The following is a 10,422-nucleotide window of genomic DNA, read 5'->3' as shown; positions in this document are numbered from 1 at the left end:
GCGGGGCTGGTGACAGAGCTAAAGGGTGTTGCTATAATTAAACACCATGTCTTACATCAATTCCACACTGACGCTTCTCTACAGAGTCAGGCTGACATTCATTTCTTATAAGAACGCTTTGTCAAAATAATTTTTTTATTAAAAAAAGAAAGATTCCTGCCAAAGCAGCAGAGCCATATTTTCCAGGACTCTCCAAGGGAGAACTGACTCAGAGCAAGCTCTGAGCAGGGGTATCTGCTTATTGGCACCTTAGAGATCTGAGCCTGTGGTAGGCGTGAGCTCTGAGAGGTTATTGGCTCCACATCTTGTGCTCCTAGGTCAAGATCCCAGACCCCTCTGTAGGATGGAAGTGAAGATGCTTGGAGCTTGGAGCTCTGGTCCAACCCAGAGGGGGAAGTGACTTGCCCAAGGTCTTAGTGCCTTCTGGCAGGGTAGGGCTGGAGCTGTCTCATTCATGAGTGAGCACTGTGAAATGGAAAGGACAATAGGCCCATTGGTGCCCCTCTCTCAGGCTCAGCTTCTTATTTGAAAAGTAAGAATAATTATGCCTAAGCTAGGGGTTATCATGGGAACTAGATTAGAGGGTTTATTGAAAGGTGTCTGGCTCAATGAATAGAGGGATGTAATTCTAGAAGGCATAGGAAATCCAGGGGTCTATACATGAGGAAGGAGAATTCACTGGGCTCTTCTACCCAAACAGCTCCCCGGAAGTTCCACTACACTGTTTCCTAGGGCAGGACTGGGGAAGTAGGAGCAACCCACCAGGTACGCATGGGCTCCAGCACCTTCTTTGTGAGTAGGATGTGCTCCTGACCACTGCACCACACTGCCTCTCTAGAAGGGTTTTGAACTTTTATAATGAGAACTCAACCTTTCCTTGGCCTTCTGAACAGTGAGAAGACACCATCTAGAAATAATACTGTAAGTTTGAGGCAAGGTCAGAACTTGAACCCAGGTCTCTGCTAACTCAGATCAACGTTGGTCTCCCAGGCTCATGGGAACTGTCCCTGGTGCTGACCCCAGGTCCACACTCTCTAGCTTGACTTGGCCTCGCGTCTGGCTTGGGTTCCTGCCCTAAAAGGCCCTTAAGAACCTCTTTTGGCAGAGGAAGACAAAGCCCCCAGAGGACAAGTGACTTGTTCAAGGCCACATAACAGTTCCCTGTGGCACTAGAGTACCTCATCACTTACTTCATTGTCCATGGATTCTGCATTTCTAGATCAACATTTGAGACCAGGTTTTAAGCTTATCTTTGTCACTGACTCTGCCAAAGTCATAGAAAGAGGTATCTTACAAGTGTGTAGTACTTGCTAACTTTCGAAGTGCTCTCACTTTGAGTTTTCAAAATAACCTTTTCGAACAAGACAGATAGGATGGAAAATAAGGTAAGACAGAGGAGATTCAAAGAGAGGCTAAGTGGTTTTCTTAAGGCCACCCAGCTAGTGAGTGGGAGAATCAGGACTGGAATCTGTTTCTTCCAGCGTCTTATCCTGACATCTTCTGCATGATCCCCATGTGACTTATTTGGCCAAGCTTAGCCCTGGAAGAAATCTTACTGGGTCCATCTGAGTCTGTGCTCCCATCCCATTCCTCAGCCTGCTTCCTTGCACCTGTTGGGGGTTCTGGCACACCTGGCCTGGGGCAGGTGCCTTCTTCACAGCCATGCCAAGAAGGGAAGGGAGGCAGGCCATTCACAGTCTATTTTCACCTTACACTTCTCCTGGATGGTGTCTGCCTCAGGGATGTTGGCAAGGAATTCTATGTAAACTGGATAGGGGCCCACAATCTGGGACAAAAACCCTTCAAAGGTTGGAGAATAGGCATAAAGGAATGTAGCTGGGGTCTGAGAGGAAGGAGGCTGTGAAGGCAAGCAGGAATTAGAGTGAAAGAAGAGCACCCTGTCCCTCGCACCTCATTACAGTATGGTGTCCACCCTCATTAGAGGGCATCATGACAACAACACTCCTTTGCAGTGTATGTGGACCCTCTTTGGGCTGGTAGATTATGGAGATATCTATAAGGTGGTTGTAACATGTAGACTGACTCAATCATGGGCTGCAGCCCGGGTATACAGATGTCTCTGCTTCTATCTTATTTTTTTTTTTTTGAGATGGAGTTTCACTCTGTCACCCAGGCTGGAGTGCAGTGGTGTGATCTCAGCTCACTGCAACCTCTGCCTCCCGGGTTCAAGCGATTCTCCTGCTTCAGACTCCCAAGTAGCTGGGATTACAGGCATGCACCACCACACTTGGCTAATTTTTGTATTTTCAGTAGAGACCGGATTTCACCATGTTGGCCAGGCTAGTCTTGAACTCCTGACCTCAAGTGACCCTCCTGCCTTGGCCTCCCAAAGTGCTGGGATTACAGACATGAGCCACTGCACCCAGCGTCTCTGCTTCTAATACTCAGCTTTTCTCCTCCGTTAATGATCATCACTTCCCAAGAAGAGATCAGTGGAAATGTCCTGCAGCCACTGTGTTTATGAGTGGTGCATGCATGTGATTGGGCACACATTGGCCCACTTTTTCTCTCTTTCTTTTCTCTTTCCTCTCTTTTTTCTTTTACTCATACCCATCCCATCTCTTCATCCAAGCAGAGGTAGGTGAAGACCGCGGGAGAAATTGGGGTCTGGAGAGGGAGCTGGGTGTGGGGAATTTTAGTGTGACTTTCTTCAGTCACGCGATGAAAGAAAGAAAGAGCTGCTTCTCTCCTCCTTGCCCCTCACCCCACCCTTTATCTGTAATAAGCTCCCTTTCCCCGGATTGCCACGGAGGAGGAGAAGGTGGAAAATTATTCCTGTTCTGCTCCTAGAAAACTTTAAAATGCTATCGCCATGGAAACTGCTCTCGAGCAGTCTTGGAGCATGCTTGTGAGAGAGGGTGAGGCAAGGTGGGGGAGGATGAGGATGATGGTGGATGAGATGCTCACAGGGGTCTCCTGACCACCTCAGCACTGTTGGTTCTTCCTGTTTATATGATGCATGATAGAACCAGGCTATTTCCTTCTGGGGTGAGCGGACACAGAAACTATTCCTGGACCGGAGGGATCTGAGGAGACTGGGATCTCTTTGTCCCCCACAACAAGCCCACTCTGACTGAGTTCTGATTGTGTGCATGTGTGCAGGCGCTGTGTATATGTGTGGCAGGGGAGGAAGGGCATAGAGGTGAAACCACCTTTGCCATCAGAAGAATTTTCAAGCTAGAGGATGGAGAAAGAACTGCCACCTCTTTAGAACTTACTACATGCCACCTACTTTATATATAGTTCCTTTTAAAATCCTTACCTCACCTGTCAAAGAGACAATTAAACACCCATTTTACAGAGAAGGAAACCAAGGTTCAGGGAAGCCAAGTGACTTGCCCAGGAACACATTGCCAGTCAGTGGCAGAGCTAGAACTTGAGAACTAGACACTCTGACTCGAAATGATGCCCAGTTACCATTTCTTTAGTGTCTTACCATGTTTCAGGTGTTGTGCTAGACACTATATTTATCATTCTTGCAGCTTTGTGAACAGAGAGCTTTTATCCCCAAGTCACAAAGGAGGAAACTGAGACACTGTGGTTAAAGAATTTTCCCAGGGTCTCAGGGATAAGAGGTCACAGAGCTGGGACATGTATACATATGTATTTTTTGAAGACGGGGTCTTGCTCTGTTGCCCAGGCTGGAGTGCAGTGGTGCAATCATGGCTCACTGAAGCCTCCACCTCCCAGGCTTCAGCAATCCTCCTGCCTCAGCCTCCCGTGTAGCTGGGACCTTTTTTTTTTTTCATAGAGATGGGGGTCTCCCTATGTTGCCCAGGCTGGTCTCGAACTCCTGGACTCAAAAGATTCTTCTGCCTTGGCCTCCCAAAGTGCTGGGATTACAAGCATGAGCCACCACACCTGGCCCAGGATTGAAAGGTAAACAGCAGAACTGGGATTTGAATCTAGGTGCATCTGATGCTGAAGCCAGTGCCTTTTTCTGCCACGCCATGCAGCCAGAGAGTATGCAAGAGAGTGAAGTGGGGCGGGGAATGCGGAATGTGGGCTGAGGCCAGCTGGTCTCACCTCAGGGTCCAGAGCAAACACTGAGTCACAATATGGGAACCTCTTACAGGTTGTCTCTAAGGCCCACACAGCCCTGGAGAGTTTGGCCCAGAAGTGGGGGGTGAGCAGAAGTCTCCATGATGTGCCTAGTTAATAACCCATCCTTGGGGTGTGGGGGATAACAGGAGATCCTACCTTGACCATGAGGCAGGAGAGTGGCTGAGTGGAAGGCAATGGTGAACAGGAAGAGAACCATAGAGGATAAAACTCGAAACCTAAGTGGAATGTACTTCCTCTCCCACAGGGAAATGGGAAGGAAATACCATATTAATCAGAATAATGGGCAAGGCTATACTGCAGTAATAAACATTCCCAAAGATCAGTGGCTTAATACTCTGAGGTTTATTTCCCATTCATGTTATATGCTGTCAGTTAGTCTTTGCCAAGTAGCAAACCATTTGAAACTTAGTGGCTCAAAACAAAAAACATTTAATATTTTTTTCTGATTCTGTGGGTTGACGGGGTGGTTATTTTGGTCTGTGCCAGTTTAGATGGGGCTAGATGGTTTAGGGCGGTCTCACTAACATGTCTGGGATTTCAGGTAGGACAGTTGGGGCCTTGCCTCACTCCATGTGGTCTTCCTCCAGGAGGCTAGCTGAGGCTTTTTCACATAGTGGCAGAAGAGTTCCTTCCCAGCCATGAAACAGGGTAAGCTCCAATATGCAACCACTTCACAAGCCTCTGCTTGTATCATATTTAAAAATATGCCATTGGCCCAAGCAAATCACATGGCTGAGCAGGTTCAAGGTTGGTAGGAATGGACTTCATCTCTGGATGGGAGGAATACCAAAGCCATCTGGCAGAGGGGAAGGCACACAGGGAGGGGAGGAATAATTGCGGCCATCTCTACAACCTACCTCGTGCCTTGCCATCCAGGGCCACTGTATAGATCTGCCCCACGTCTTCCTCGTTCCAGGACCCAGGCTGGTCATGATTCCACCTTATTGCTGCTATGATTGCTGAAGCAGGAAGAAGAGAATGTGGAGAATTACACATGACCTCTTAAAGCCTCCATTAAGGAGAGGCACATCACTTCTGGTCTCATTGCTTTGGCCAAAGCAAATCACGGCCATGTCCAGTTTCAAGAAGGTGGGGAAGTAGGATTCTACCATGTGCTTGGAAAGAGAACTGCAAACATTTGGAGAATGGCACTAATGACTACCACCAGCATCATTTATGGAGTGCTGACTAGATGCTCGGCAATTTAAAAATGTTATCTCAGATGTTCTCATGGCATCTTTATGGGGTAGGGATTATTATCTCTGCTTTGCAGCTAATGAAGCAGAGTGGTTGAGGATCTCACCCAGGGTTATGCACCCAATAAGAGGCAGAGCCAGGACTGGGACCCAGTTAGTCTGACCCCAGAGGTGATATCCTTTCTAGAGCATCATGTTTGTCCCCTACCTCCTCAGAGAGAGGACAGAGGGCACGCTTCACAAGTGACTCAGCCTTCCTGCAAGGAGGTGATGCGGTGACTTTTACGTAATTTGTTCACTCAGTCATTCATCCATTTGGTTCACAGTTATTTAAATGCCACCATGGACAAGAAGAGCAGTGAATAAGACAGAGTTGGTCCCTGTCCTTATGGCTTAAGATTGGGAACACTCACCTCCGATCCCAAAGGTCAAGGATTTCCTAAGTTTTCAGCTTTAGAAAGTGGAGAGTTTCCAAAGTTGAGGAGGCTCACAGGTTCCCTACTCTAACAAGGGTTCCCCATAGATCAGAGGAGCTGGGGAATATTGCCCCAGCATCTGGGCTTCTCAGAAACCCTGGGGAGCTGGCAGCCTCACTGGTGTATTTTGTAGGAGCTGCACAAATGCTCAGTGACGAGCAGTTAATGAGTAATGCATCCCACATGCTGGACAGAATCTCTCCTGGCATTCTTGAATCCAGAGAAATTGCTGGGCTCACGCATGAAGCAGAGGGTTTCAGGAACCCACACAGGTGAGCTTCCTGGGCATCTTAAAGCTTGGGAAGGAGGTCACAGTCTTGCTAAGCCACCAATGGCCCTGACAGTCCCCACCTATGCCACCCTAGATGTGCAGTGGGACCCTTTGGGATCATGTGGCCCAGCCTTTTCCTTCTTCCCTCACCATCCGTCAGAGCCCAAAGCTCGTTTATTGCATATCTGTTACATAGACCTCCAGCTCCCCTGGAACCCTTCCAGGGATGAGGAGCTCACTACCTCCAGAATCCGTCTGTTCTAAAGTGCTTTCTGATTACTTGGTTCCTTTGCCCAAGAGCCCACACAACCCACCAGCCACGTGGAGCCAGCAGATGCCAAGACGCCGTGCGTCCTGGGTGCAATGACACCCTTGTGGCGGTTGGGCTGCGGGCTGGGGAGGGGGTGTTATGTGAGCACGCGTAGCTCCAGGCAGACGGGCCTGGCTCTGCCGGGCTGTCAGAGATGCTGAAGCCTCAACTCTCTCTGGCTCCCAGCAAGTACAACTATTTATAAAAGATGAGGTTTGCCAGGGAACAGGGAGAGGCTGAGACATCTGCTCCCTCTGCTGGGGTGGCCGGTGCTCACCATAGGCCTCCCAGCCTCAACTCCCTGATTGAAGGAGCCTCCAAAGGCCCCAGCCCCAAAGCCCCAGTGAGCCCCACCGGCAATACCTCTCTGCCCTGCCCCCACCCCAAATGGACATCTCAGGGATGGGATCGGCAGGATGTTCTTCTCAGAATGGCAGCTCCCTAGTCCTACTCCGATCTCAATCCAGCTCTGGGGAGGAGAGGGCAGCTCCTCTCAGAGGGGGAGGAAGCTGTGCTGCCCTCTGAGTCTGTTTGCCTCTTAGAGAGCTGGCCCCTGGCCACCTAGACTTACCTCCCCTTCAAGACTGGGAGTGTCTTGAGGGCAGAGACCATGATTGGCTTTCAGGGTTCAGGTGGAACAGCTTCTTGCAGCAGCCAGTGCAGCACAGTGGGTACAGAGCTGGTTTGGGAGCGTTTGGGAGCAGGCACAGAGACCTAAGTTCAAATCCTGCTGCTGCGATCTTCTCTGAGCCTCAATTTTCTCATTTCTTGAATGGGGATGAAAGGAATCTCTGCCTCTCAGCGTTGTAAAAATATTCCATATTAGTTGTTATTATATCTTCACTGTTTAATGAATGACTGAGTTCTGGACTGTGTTGTGAAATGGTTGGAATGCTAATTATGAGTCAGAAGACCTGAGTTCTGCCACTGCCAGTACAAAGTGCTGTGATCTTAGGAGCTAGGTTCCTCCTCTCTTAGCTAGGTTCCACCCTCTCATCTGCAAGATGGGTGTAACAATGACAATGACATCTGCCCTGCCTGACCCCCACTCCTGGATGTCATGAGGCCAGGATGGGGGAATGTAGGGGAAAGACAAACTGCCTTGAGTGTTTGTTCTAATGACAGCCATGCCATGGGTGACCAGACGGTGGGAGAGTGGAGGGAGTCAAAATAAACAGACCTCAAAAAAATGAGTATCCCCGTGCATGGGGCGCTTCACTCAGTGTTCCCCTAAAGATGGGTGACTGTCATTGGAGCAAACTGTGCCACCCATATTAATGCGTTTTCTTGTCTGCAAAATGGGAATAACAATGTATCCTTCAGGAGACGCTATGAGGACAAGAAGTTTCCTGAGCACCTTGGAGACTGAGAGGAAGGCTGAGGCCCCTGCAGGGGATGGCTGGGGAGATGCTTCCCCGGGAATAAATGAAAGGTGGGGGTACCATGATAGTAACTGGTTATGGACACCAACTTCATGCCCTGCCGGGGCATTCACTATGTCTTTCTAATACAAAGAGCCACTGATGAGGATACTAATGCCTTTATTTTGTAGATGGAGAAACTGAGACACAGGGAGTTATGTAAAGTCACAGGTTTGACAAGTGGTAGAGCCAGGAATGGAACTTCATCTCCCTGGCACTGGGGCCTGGCTTCTGAGATCACATCGTGCTTCACCCGCAGAAAATTCCCAGGGCCCCTCTAATAAAGGTCATCAGGGAGGGTCCAAGAGAGATTGGGCCATTTTCTAGAGAGTCACAGGTCTGGGACAGGTGAGCAGCTTCCCAGGCTGAGGCTGCCAAAGCCCTTTCAGGCAAACCCAAAGAGGTCAGTTTCAGAGGCAGTGAGGCCTCATGGTTGGCAGGGCTCATGTGGTGTAATGGGTTGAATTGTGTTTTCCAAAAGATATGTCCAAGTCCTGACCCCCAGGACCTGTGAATGAGACCCTATTTGGAAGCGGTGTTTTTGCAGATGTAAGTGAGTTCAGGATCTTGAGATGGGAGCATCCTGACAGGTGCCCTTATAAGAGAAAGAAGAGTGAGATTTGAGACAGACCCAGAGGAAGAGGCCGCGTGAAGACAGGGGCAGAGACTGGAGTGATGAAGGGCAGAGACTGGGGTGCCACAAGCAAAGGAACACCAAGCACCACTAGAAGCTGCAGGAAGCCAGGAAGGACTCTCTCCTCGAGCCTCCAGAGACAGTGCAGCCCTACCGACACTGATTTTGGACTTTTGGCCTCCAGAGCTGTGGGAGATTACATTTCTGTTGTTTTAAGCCCATTTTTGGTAATTTGTTATGGAGGCCCTGTGGGGAGAAGAGATGCCTGGCCAGGCCCCTAAATGTTATAATGGGACTGTTATTGATCACATTGATCCTTCGTACAAGTCTGGATGACCTCTGCTTTAGATCTCCCACTAGGGAAGGTGAATTACCAGTATCTTCTATTCTGTTTCCTGGTGCACCAACTCTCTCTTTGACTTTGGACACACAAATTTTCTTTTTCCTTTAGGGACCCACTTTTCCCATCAGTAAATGGGAGGGTTGCTCCCTTATGCAGGAGCTGGAGTGGAAAGGGGTGTAGGGGAGCGGGAGGGGTTCCCTCCAAGCATCTCGATCCTTCTGCAGTTCCTGGGATTGGGCTGAGGTGGAATATTCTTGGCAGGAAAAACTGGCTCCTGAGATTTCAGGAAAATAAGAGCTTTTCTGGGAGAAAAGAAGGGTGTGATGTGCTTTAATGCCTAAAAACGCTTTGCTAAGCAGCAGATTGTTTCAGGGAGAACGGAAAGTGAGGAGACACTCCTGGAGGGGGTGGGCAGGACCCTGATAGGTGTCATGGAGTGCTGGATGGGGCAGGGGCTCTAGCCAGAATCTGGTGTTCAGAGATCCTGGCTGATGGGGAATTCCTCGTCCCTAACCCTGGAGAGTGAGATTGGGCTTCGCCTCTTGGGCTGGCTTTACACCAAATCCTACTTGGAGACAGGATGAGAGACCATGCACTACTCCCAGTCCCCAAATGAATCATGAATTAGGGGTGTGTCCATCTGAGTTGAAGCTTGAAGGATGTGGTAGAAATTTTTTTAATAAAAGTTTTTCCAGGAGAAGTGAAGATTCCATCCTGGGTAGAGTTGAGAATGTGTGTGGCAGCCCAGCGGGAAGTAAGGTTAGAGAGGCAGGAGACGTGGCTGGAATGAGCACTCACATTTCCTGAAGGCTACTGAGATGCCAGGCACTGCGCTGGGCTTCATAGGTTTCTTTTCATTGTATCCTCAGCACAGTTTTATAAGTTAGGGATTACAATGTCCACTTTACAGAGGAGAAAATGAAGGTTCAAAAAAGTTAAGTAAATTTCCCAGGGGCATAGAGTATGTTGGGGGAACTGCCTGACATTTGTGGAGCCAAGTTTTGGAGGATCTTAAGAGCCCAAAGAAGTGTTTAAACTTGAGGCTACAGGTAATAGGGAGCCATGGTAGGTGTTTGAGCAGGAGCATGGCACAATGGAAAGGATGCCATTGAGACCTGGCAGCTGAGGGGAAGACTAATAGTAAAATAGTAATACAAAATAATAACCATGATAATAAGAATGAAAGACTCAGGAGTACCTTGGCTGCCTTAGCATTCTTCTAACACAGGGCACCTGGAGGTCAGGCTGGAACAAAGGTATGCCCAGGTTGGAGAGAGGCCTGAGAGGCAAGGGTGGGTGGAGTCAGAAGAGAGAGAGGGTATTAGGGAGCAGGGAGAGAGGGGACTGATGGGATCTGCTGGCTCAGGGTGGAGAGAAGACAGCAAGATAGAGCTTTAAGGGGGATTTTGGGTTTTTTCTTCTGATACCCAGCCAGGGACAGAAAGGCAGCTGTGTCAGGCCTAGGGTCAGATGTGGCTTGACCACTACCCAGCTGTGTGATCTTGGGTAAATCACTTCACTTCTCTGAGCCTCTCTCGCCTCATCTTTCACATCCAGAGAATATATTCTTCCCACCATGACCCCTGCCAAAAAAAAAAGTTGGTTGTGTTCCATTTTCCCTCTTACTGGCCCAGAGCTACCACTTGGAGGGCAACTGCCAACCAGGGAAAACACTTTCATCTCTC

The sequence above is a fragment of the Pan paniscus genome, chromosome 9 (genome assembly GCF_029289425.2).
Source record: "Pan paniscus chromosome 9, NHGRI_mPanPan1-v2.0_pri, whole genome shotgun sequence".
Classification (NCBI taxonomy): domain Eukaryota; kingdom Metazoa; phylum Chordata; class Mammalia; order Primates; family Hominidae; genus Pan; species Pan paniscus.
This window is presented reverse-complemented; position numbering follows the sequence as displayed.